This window comes from Gastrolobium bilobum, unplaced genomic scaffold (assembly GCF_033153095.1).
Source record: "Gastrolobium bilobum isolate Gb01-03AN ecotype WA unplaced genomic scaffold, APGP_CSIRO_Gbil_v1 utg2894, whole genome shotgun sequence".
Taxonomy (NCBI): domain Eukaryota; kingdom Viridiplantae; phylum Streptophyta; class Magnoliopsida; order Fabales; family Fabaceae; genus Gastrolobium; species Gastrolobium bilobum.
This window is the reverse complement of record NW_026897400.1, coordinates 182,383-193,406: the sequence shown is the minus strand read 5'-3', so window position 1 is coordinate 193,406 and position 11,024 is coordinate 182,383. Positions and strand designations below refer to the sequence as shown.

Sequence of the window (11,024 nt, the reverse complement as noted above, 5' to 3'; positions counted from 1 at the left end):
TCAATTAAAAAAAAAATTAAACTAAAGGAAAGGAGAAAGGATTTGAGATAGTTCCATGTTTTAGCCGGATATTCTGTGTGTGCTCATGAAGTTCCTCCGGCTTACTCAATTGTGCTCAGATGAATTGCGCGTTCCCCATTCCCAGATTTAAATGTTGCTGTCCTCAGCAACAAATTTAAATCTACAAAGAAACGCGTCGAGAATTAAGAAACAACTAGTTGCTCTCTTGTTGTTAGTTCCCTTTTCTTCACCTATAAAATTCACTCAACGATAGCCCTTAGTCTCAACAGCTTCTTCTATATTTTTGTATTTTTCTTAATTGAACAAAAAAGGAAAATTTAATCAAAACTAAAAATAGTAAAATGGTGGGTTGCCTCCCCTTAGCGCTTGTTTTACGTCACGAGCCTGACGTACCTGACTTGTGATCATGGTGGCTCAAAGTATGATCTTGGTGATAACCAAGCTCTATCATTCATAAATTGTGTCCTACCGTAGTGTTCTTCTGCATATGGATGAGGTAAAGTAGTCTCAGGAACTTTGAACTTGACTTTTACATGCTTTCCTTTGCTACTGGACTTCTCCATCTTAACTTTTGGTTTACTTTCTTGAGAAGACTCCTCATTGTGTTCTTCTTCACCTTTCTTTTCAGTAATAAAGTAGACTTGATCTTTCGGTTGAGCTACAGATGAGGGGACTTCTTTGTCAAAGAACTTGAAAGTTGTTTGCTCTCCGTCTACCCGTAATATCAGCTCACCTTTAAGTACATCAATCAGCGCTCCAGAAGTTGCCAAGAAGGGTCTTCCGAAGATCATTGGAATTGCGGCATCTTCCTCTATATCAAGGATGACAAAATCAACAGGGATGATGAATTTGTCTACTTTACCAATATGTCTTCAATGATGCCATAAGCTTGCTTTGAAGAGCGGTCAGCTAGTTGCACTATCGTCTTTGTGGGCTTAACTTCAGTAATCCCCAGCTTCTTCATCAAGGAGAGTGGCATGACATCGATGCTAGCTCCAAGATCACATAAAACATTGTCCACTTCCACCATGCCTATAGTGCATGGAATGCTGAAGCTCCCTGGATCCTTGACTTTGGTAGGTAACTTCTTTTGGATGATCGTATTACATTCCTCCGTTAGATTCACCGTCTCACATTCCTGTAATTTACGCTTCCTTGACAATAGATCCTTCATGAATCTTGCATAGTTGGGCATGTTCTCTAAAGCTTCGGCAAAAGGAATGTTAATCTGCAATTTCCTGAATATGTCTAGAAACTTTGAATGTTGTTGTTTCTGAATCTCTTTCTTTAATCTCTAAGGATAAGGGATTCGAGAATATGGGGAGAGATCCAATGGCTTGTTCTGTCTTTCTAGGGCTTTCTTCTTCTCCCACTTGAATAGTTTCTTTTCGGCTTTTTCAGGATTGCTTTTGTCAACTTCAATTGTATCATTTTCCTTTTCTTTCTTCTCTTCTTCAACTGATGTTTCTCCATCCTTCTTCTTTTCTTCGGGCTGCTCCTCCACAGGTTGAATCACTGTCCCACTCCTAATGGTGATAGCATTGCAATACTCCCTTGGATTGACAACTGTGTTGCTTGGAAAAGTGCCATGAGTTCTTTCAGTGAACTGTCTTGACAGCTAACCAATTTGAGTCTCCAAGTTCCGGATCGAAGCTTCTTGATTCCGGAACGAAGCTCTTGTCTCCTCTCTGAAAGAATTTGAATTCTGAATGTAGTCAGAGGTAGTCTTGGAAAGCTGTGCAAAAGCTTTTTCCCATTCTGAAGTGGCACCTTGAGGTGGAGGTTGTGGTTGCAATGGCATAGGAGGGTTCAGCTGGTAGTTTGAATTGTAACTAAACCCAGGGTGTTGGTCACGATTTTTCCACCCTTGATTACCATATTGGTTTCTTCCCGGATTGTTCTGGTTCTTTTGATCATACCAGACTCCATTGACCTCTGCTGGTGGCTTTTCTGCTGCTCTTATGTATTCACAATCCTCAGTTGCATGAGCCTTCTGACAGATATCACATTTAATGTTAGAATTAGAAACAAAAGAAACTTGAGAAAGATTAAATTTCTTATTAAGAGCAACTAGTTGTTCTTGTTGTTTCTTGTACATTTGTAGCATTTGTTCATTCTGGGCTAAGAGTTCATCATAGCCTTCAAGCTTCATGATTCCTGATCGTCTTGGTGCGACTGGAGCAGGGGTATTGTCAAATTCCTGAGATGCTAATGATTCCAACAATTCAAGTGCTTCCTCAGGAGTTTTTGTTTTCAATGAGCCTCCTGAAGAGGCATTTACCAATGTTCTTGTGTTGGATGTCATTTCTTGGAAAAAGATTCTTGCCTTCTCCCATGCTTCAATTCCATGTTGAGGACACTTCCTGAGTAATCCCTTGAATCGTTCCTAAGCCTCGTATAAAGTTTCGCTTTCTTTTTGTTCAAAAGCATTGATTTCCGCCTTGAGTCTTGCCATCTTTGAGGCTGAGAAAAATCTGGCCAAGAATTTCCTTGCTAAGTCATCCCAATTGGTTATGCTTCCTTCAGGTAGAGACTGCAACCAATCTCTTGCTTCATCCTTTAGTGAGCATGGAAATAGCCTGAGCAAGATAGCATCACGAGGAACTCCATTCACCTTTAATGTATCACAATAGAGTAAGAAGTTATCAAGATGACTGTAGGGATTCTTTGTGCTTCCTCCAGCGAACTGTTCTTTTTGAATCAATTGCAGCAGTGCCGGCTTCAGTTCGAAGTTGTTAGCTTCTATGGTCGGTCTAACAATGCTTGCCATCTGTGGAACTCAAGCTGGGATCATGTAATCTCCCAACGTCCTTGGAGCGAGTTGATTATTTCCTGCCATTGGTTCCTCCTTAGGTTCCTCTTTTGGTTCCGTCGAAGTTGATTCCTTTGTTTCTTTCGCTTTCTCTGCTTTTGCTGCTTTTGCATCTTTCCTAAGTTTCCTTTTTGTTTTTTCTATCTCAGGATCAAACTGCAAGATTCGCGGGTTAAGAGTACCTCGCATAAACTAAGATTGAAAAGATGTGCAGCAAAATAGACAAAAGACAAAACAGAAAAATAATAATAATAATAAAAAATAAACAAAGAATGCAGAAAAATAAATATGTAGAAAATTGATGTAGAATTTTAATGCAGAAAAATATTTTTGAAGAATGTATAAAGTGCAGAAAATTAAAACGTCCAATCTAAAAGTTAATTAGTTACTTCTAATGTTGAAGAATTTGATCCCCGGCAACGACGCCAAAAACTTGATAGCGACTCGGCAAGTGCACCGGTCGTAAAGTAATAAAATGTACTGAGTACGAGATTGTTCCCACGAGGATCAGAATTTTCAAGCACTAGTTCGCTAATTGCGTTTTAGTTGGACAATCAAAAGTTGGGTTTGAGAGAATTTAGATGAAGAGAGTTGTGGTTCAAAGAACTTAAAATTAAAAACAAGTAAAAGCATGCAATATGAAAATTCAGAATTAAAAGAATGAATGATGATGATGTTTGATTGAAATTTAAAACAAGCGTAGTTAAGGTTTCGACTTCCCCCAATATCCTCAATATGTTATGAATTAAAAAGCCAAGAATTCGTATTAGATTTGTGGTTGATTTCATCTTTGTTTCCTTTTTGCAATTAATATCTTGTGGATTGGTTGAGAGATTTGAGCTTTATAATCCTGCTTAAATCTTCCATGACTCCCTTTAAATCTGGTTTGATTTGTTTCTGTTTTGGTTCCGGATGTCGCAATCTGGCAAATCTTCATTAAATCACAGCAAATCTTTGCTGTCAGGATTTGGTTGGGCGCTCAAGCGTGATGTTGGGCGCTTGAGCGCCCTGAATTGCTTCAAATTGTTGTTGTTGTCTGCCTGAGCGCGCTCGAGCGTGCTCATGGGCGCTCAAGCGTGCTCCTCGAGTTCGAAATTATGTCTTCTTGGGCGTTTGAGCGGGATAATGGGCGCTTGAGCGCCCTGACTTGTCCAGTTTGGCTGTTCTTCCTGCCTAAGCGCGCTTGAGCGTCCTTTTGTGCGCTTGAGCGTACTATTCTGGACCTTGAATTGTAATATTTTAGTTTTCTTTGATCCATATTGAGCCGCTACTTCTTCGTTATGATTTCTTTAGCACTTTTGGCACCATTTCTTGAGGTTTTACCTTCAAAATGCAAATATTATCAACACATCAGCTCAATTTCCTATCTTATGACTTAAATGTATTAAAACCTTGAATTCCATGCATTCTACTACATAATTCTTATATAATTTAGCCTAAAAACATGGTAAACCAAAGGTTTATCAATACACAATCACAACCAACTGGGCTCACATCAAAGAACATCCATACAAGGATTCTTTTCAAGGACCCCGTCATATAACTCCCGTGAAGCTTCCTGGTGCCTCTCCCATGGATGAGACGACCCTATGGCAAAACTCAACTGGAACTCCTCATGAGCCCTATCCAGCAGAAGTCCCACGTTTGGTTCATCCTGGTGCCGCTCCCAGAGTCGGCCCCACAGCAAAACCCGACCGGAATTCCCCAAAGGGATATCTCCAGCGAAAGTCCAAACCACACACATCTACTGGCCAGAGATCACAGACACGTCACACAAATCATGTAACAATGCATGATCATACAATTGCACACAATGTCAAAAGCGCACAATATCCAACCACAACCTTCCACTAGGTTTGGTGAAGCATACAAGGGAATAAACCCAAGTTCCAATGGTTTACCTCAACTCCAAAGCAAAGCTCTACAACATACGCTCCAAGTTTATTCCACTTCTATTAGTTCCGTGAGAGACAACCTATATGATCAAACAACAATGACCATCAATCAATTGCAAACAATCAATCAACTTCACAAGAATTATAACCAATTATAGCCACTTAGGCCTAATGGCCCTTTCACAATTAATTCAATTACCTCAACCACTTGAATCATCAAACTAATTCACCAATCCACCAATTATGCATTAAAGCATCAACCATTGTCTAAACCATATTTTCACATCATTTTCCCCTCCAACCACACTATGGTTCGAATTCCTCAAGGGAGTACCCTACAAGGTTTTCAATCCAATTCAACACTCACACATATCATACAATCCTATTATTAACTCATACCAATGCTCCACAACTCAATTATTCAATTACACAACACACCAATTTCATAAAGTATTGAAATCCCATCACAAAATTTCCTAAGTTATCCAATAATTTCACCAATAATTTTTATGAGTTTAATCACTCTAACACATCATTCTAAGTCACTTTTATCTAATACACATTTTCAATTTTAGCCCTTTAACTACATCAACCATATACACATGCTTTAGGTCACAAATTTCAATCCAAATCAAAACCATAAATTGGAGGAGAAAATTTACCACCAATCAACTCCTAGGCAACCCAAGAACAAGTTTCAACCCTTGAACTGTCCAAAACCACCACCAAAAGCCACCAAAACCGCCACCCTTCTAGGAAAATGATCTCCTTGTACACTCAATTTCGTGGCTCACATAAGGAAGGAAAGATGTTCACAATGTGATTTGGAACAACTTTGATGTTTTACACTTTTGGATTTGAGCGAGATTTGAGTGAGGTTTGGTTGATTGAAGTTTTGAACAAAAACTTGCCCAAACAACAATGGTGGCCGCGTGAGAAAAGAGGGAGGAGGAGAGAGAATCAGAAATTTTTGTTAACTTTGACCTTCCACCCACTTAAGTCACGTAAGTGGGTCCCACATGTAACTTAACCTTTTTAAATCACCCATTTTAACCCACAAATTCATCACCTACATATTTTTCCCGTTCACGTCATATTTTTACTTCTCAAAAATACTGATCATATTTTCAAGCTTATCAGTACAATTATACCGCAGTATTTTACACCGAAAAAATCACTATTCATCACATTTTTCAGAACTTTCCTATCCACTCGATTTTTCGTCCTGAATCCATCTTCGGCATTATTTTTACCATTTGAGGCCTTCTACTTAATTTTTCTTGCCTAGGGTTACGTGTTTGGTAAATTACCATTTTGCTCTTTTACGTATTTTGGCCCTAATTTCAGGATTTCCACTAATCCTACTCTTTAAATCCACAATTTCACATATAATTATATATTTAGAAACACTAGGTGTTATAATTTTCATCACAAAACAACCCAAAAACAACAACCTAACAAGATTTTAATCTAAAATTCGTCTAAAAAATAGCAGATTTTGGAGCAATTTTTGAAAGTTTAAAAATAATTTTTCAAGCTATTGGTCATGATTTTTCTTGGTACGAAAATGTGTGATTTTTGTATTAAAAACAACATAAAATAGTGGGAAAATAACAGGGGAACAAAAACTCCCCAAACCAATTTTCATTTTACATCAATGAAACAAGATCGATTTAAAGAAAGATTGAAACTTTCATAATATAAATCCTATGTCTCATAATAATACATTTATGAATGAAATTCCTTCGCTATATAGGAAACTATTTCAATCAATTTTTGTGTCAATAGATCACTAAAAACTTGTTTTTCAAAACCCCCAAAGCAATTTAAGATTTCAATGTATCGATTGAAAATAACTTGAGAAATTTTCTAAACTTTCACGTAATGAAACACAGAAATTCAGATTCAAAATTTTCTTGGAATACTCAATGAAAACATGCATATTTAGAAAACTCCCATCACGTAGAACAAAAATCTCAAGGTTTATAAGATCAATTGCAAAAAATTCCAAACGAAAATTTATCGTGAATTTTACTAATTGAGAAAATTATATTACGTTTTATTTTTTTTATTATTAATATCATTGCATATTTTGAATGTTTGTTAAAAATTGATATGGTTTTTTAAAATCATATAAATCCATATTGTCCTTTCAAATCTTATAAATTCTATTAAAATCCTTTTAAATCCAATCTTATGAAATCTTGATTGTATAAAAAATCTTTAAAGTCTCTCCAATTCTGAATAGTCTTTTAAAATCTATAAGATTTTCTATCTCAAAAAATCTTTTAAAGTCCTAATCCAATACATCCCCTTTAGGCTCTTAAGAAAGTAAACGACCTTTGAATGGACTCAGGTATGTGAAATGGCCTTTGTTGAAATAAAAAAGTATCTCGTTAATCCTGCAGTTTTGGTAAAATTTGAACTAGGTGAACCACTGGTCCTTTATCTCTCCGTGAATTCAGAAGTCATAAGCTCAATTTTGATAAAAGAATCAACAAATGGGCAACAACATGTGTATTTTGTGACCAAAGCGCTACAAGTATCTAAACTGCGATATCAACAGATTGAAAATGTAGCCTTTACGCTACTTATAACATCCTGCAAGTTATGACATTAATTTCAGGGACATCAGATAATTGTTAGAACCAACCAACCCTTGCGACAAATTCTTCGAAAACTTGATCTTGCTGGTAAAATGATAACCTCGTCCATTGAACTTTCTGAATATGATATCATTTATGAATCAAGACAAGCCATCAAGGCTCAGGTTCTCGTTGACTTTGTGGTTGAGATGACTCACCACGACAATGCAAAATTGAATGATAAATGGATTGTATACATGGATGGTTCTTCCAACACTAAAGGAAGTGGTGCTAGATTCATCGTTGAAAACCCCAAGGGATCATAGTTGAACATTCACTCCAATTTGAATTTAATGCTTCTTACAATCAGGCTGAATATGCAGCAGTGATTGCGGGTTTAGCAATGGCTAAAGACATAGGAGCAAACAAAGTCTTAGTTAGAAGTGAATTTCAACTGGTCATCTCGCAAGTCCAAGGAACCTACTAAGCCAAGGAACCTTTGATGGCCAAATATCTTGAAAAGGTACACTTCATGTTATTGACTTTTGAAAATGTGAAATTTGAACACATCCAACGTGAAAAGAATGCTAGGGCAGACATTTTGTCAAAGCTACCTAGCACCAAAAGTCCAGGGAACAACATGTCAGTAATACAACAGAATGTCCCGCATCCAAGTGTAATCATGGCCATCTCCAAACATAAAGTTTTACCGTCAACCAGCACAACCCCAATGTTTGAAGAAGAGAATGAAGATGAAGAAGAGAGGCCAATATAGATTACTCCCATCAAAGTGTATCTTGAAAGTGGTGTACTTCCGCGAGATAACCAACTCGCAAAGAAGTTCTTCCTATTACACCATTGTGAACAACCAACTTTACAGAAAAAGATTCTCTACTCCCCTGCTTAAATGCCTGACGCCTTGTGAAGCTCAATACGTAATTACTGAAGTACATGAAGGAATCACTAGGCATTATATGAGAGGAAAATACTTATCTCGCAAACTCCACCGTGCAAGATTTTTTTGGCCTACAATTGAAGAGGATGCAAAGAAACATGTGCGACATTGTATTAGATGTCAAAAGCATGCTGATATTCATCATACTTCTCCTGGAGAATTAGCTTCCTTATCTTTCCCAAACGCAGTTGGAGGATTGAAATGGCTAATAGTTGCCATTGATTATTTTACAAATTGAATAGAGGCAGAACCTTTAGTAACAATCTCGGCCAACAAGGTCCATATATTTTTCTACAGAAAGATTGTTTACAGGTTTGGTATCCCACACACCATCATCACTGATAATGGCACCCAATTTGTGGATAGGAAGTTCAATGAAATACTTAAGGAAATCCAAGTGAAACATAGGTATACTTCAGTGGGACATCCATAAACCAATGGCCAAGTTGAAGCTGCAAAAGAATCTTGAAATGAGGACTTGAACAAAGGCTTGAAGGAGCTAAAGGAGAATGGCCAGATCATGTCGACTATGTCCTTTGGGGGTACAAAACCACCCCTTATTCTACCACTGGTGAAACACCTCTTAAGAAGATTTTTGGTAGTGAAGCCATGATTCCAGTGAAAATTGGTGAACCAACATAGAGGAGATTACACTTGAATAATGAAAACAATAGTCAAGCACTTCTCCACAATAGACACAATTGGCAAGATCCAATAAATAGCACACATAAAAGAAGTGGCTTTAAAATGAAGGATTTTAGTAAGTTATAACGAAAACGCAGTTTCACGCAAATTTGAAGTTGGCGACTTGGTCCTCCAAAAATCGAACATCATAAATAAAATTCATGAGAAGGAAAACTCTCTCCTAATTGGGAAGGACCATATCACGTGACAAAGAAAACTGATAAAGGGGCTTATAGCATTGAAACCTTATCAAGACTGACCATCCTACGAACTTGGAACGCGGATAAAAAAAGATTTTATAGCTAATATTTATCCAGTTATCTTGAATTATTCTGAACTGATTGAAATTGTCAGGAACTCATCTTGAACTATGAATTATTGTGAATTAATTTGAACTTGTCTTATTGAACTTATCATCTTGAAATGATATGATTTCATTATTTGAGATCCTTGAATGTTGCAGGTTTCAGTGAACAAGCGAGATATGAATCTCGTTTGAACCTGCTAAAAGTGAGATATGAACCTCTTTTGAACTTACTGAATGAATCCTGCCATCTTAGCAAAAGTGAAAATTAACTTAAGAATCAAATTCCTAATCTTAAGGCTTGAACCTTAGGCTGCAATGAACGAAAGTTTTGAAGGTGTGAAAGCTAATTTAAGGGTTGAACATTAGATTATGAACCTAAGGCATGAACCTTTGGAAGTGAACCCTGGGTATTTGAACCCTTTTACCAATGCCTAAGGCATGAACCTTAGGCCTTGAAGTGAAATGAAGCTGGTATACAAACACTTGAACCTTTATACTTGTGCCTAAGGCATGAACCTTAGGCCTTGAAGTGAAATGAACCTAGTATACAAGCACTTGAACCCTTATACCAGTGCCTAAGGCATGAACCTTAGGCCTTGAAGTGAAATGAGCCTAGTATAGACGCACTTGAACCCTTATATCAGTGCCTAAGGCATGAAACTTAGGCCTTAAAGTGAAATGAACCTGGTATACAGGCACTTGTGTTGAACCATAGGTGAACAATACCTTACAAGTGGAGTTTTGATGATAACAAAGCATTAACAAAGCAACAAGAAGCTAAACATAGCTACACCACATGAAAGACATGGAAACAAGGCAAAAATGACATTAGAAGACTAAGACAAAGTGCAAACATGAAAGGAATACTCAAATTAGCAAAGTCAATCTTGAAGTCAAAGTTTTCAAGTGAGTAAAGGTACAACAAGGCTCAAAGTGTGAAGACCTTTGAAGACAAATGAAGACTCATTTGTATATTGTTTGTAATGAGTTTAGGGACTCTTAGAACTAAGAGGACTAAGTTTATTGAGCTTTAACTTGAGGATCACATATAATAGGCATAAACTCATGAATATAAAACATGCATACTTAAATCCTTCATACAAGATCACACACACACGGAAAGTTATCAAAATGATGAGAGACATATCCATATATGTGTTAGATGTGATTAGGATCATTCAGAAGTCACTAAGAACCATTTAGATCGAAAAATTAATAAGAAAAGTTGCATTTTGATATGAAGTATTCGATTACTTCATCGAGTAGTCGATTACCTAGGTTCGTTAAAGAAGTAATCGATTACCTGATGAACAATAATCGATTTCCTCATTGCTTTGAAGAAGTAATCGATTACTCCACGAAAAGTAATCGATTACCACCTGACTTAAGTGACTTAAAAACTCTAAGTAATTTGAATAATTATATATCCAATGACTAGTAACTCAATACGTTACCTATATAAACACTTCTTAGGGGTTCTGAACATAACATTAACACTAAAAAACACCAGAACATATAAAATTCAGAATGAAACCCCATTTGACCTAGTTTTGCATATCTTTGAGAAAAACTCAATTACTCTCTCGTTTCTTAATCTTTTTCTAATTTTTCTTTTGATTCTGAATGTGGGGAGGTTACCCGACATCTATTTGAACGATTTGAATTGCTGTAATTTGATTGGACATAATTGGAGTGATCCTAAGGGGCTTATGTTTAGTGTGATCAAGCTGCGGTCATAGAACTTGTAAAATTTCAGTTGTAAATC

At 36.9% G+C, this 11,024-nt stretch overlaps 1 non-coding gene across 1 annotated transcript; it reads left to right on the top strand.

Moving 5' to 3' along the window:
* Nucleotides 1-2,363: 2,363 nt before the first annotated feature.
* Nucleotides 2,364-2,470, top strand: LOC133306617 (small nucleolar RNA R71). Its single transcript, XR_009750928.1, has one exon. It is a non-coding gene; the product is annotated as a small nucleolar RNA R71 (small nucleolar RNA).
* Nucleotides 2,471-11,024: the final 8,554 nt, after the last annotated feature.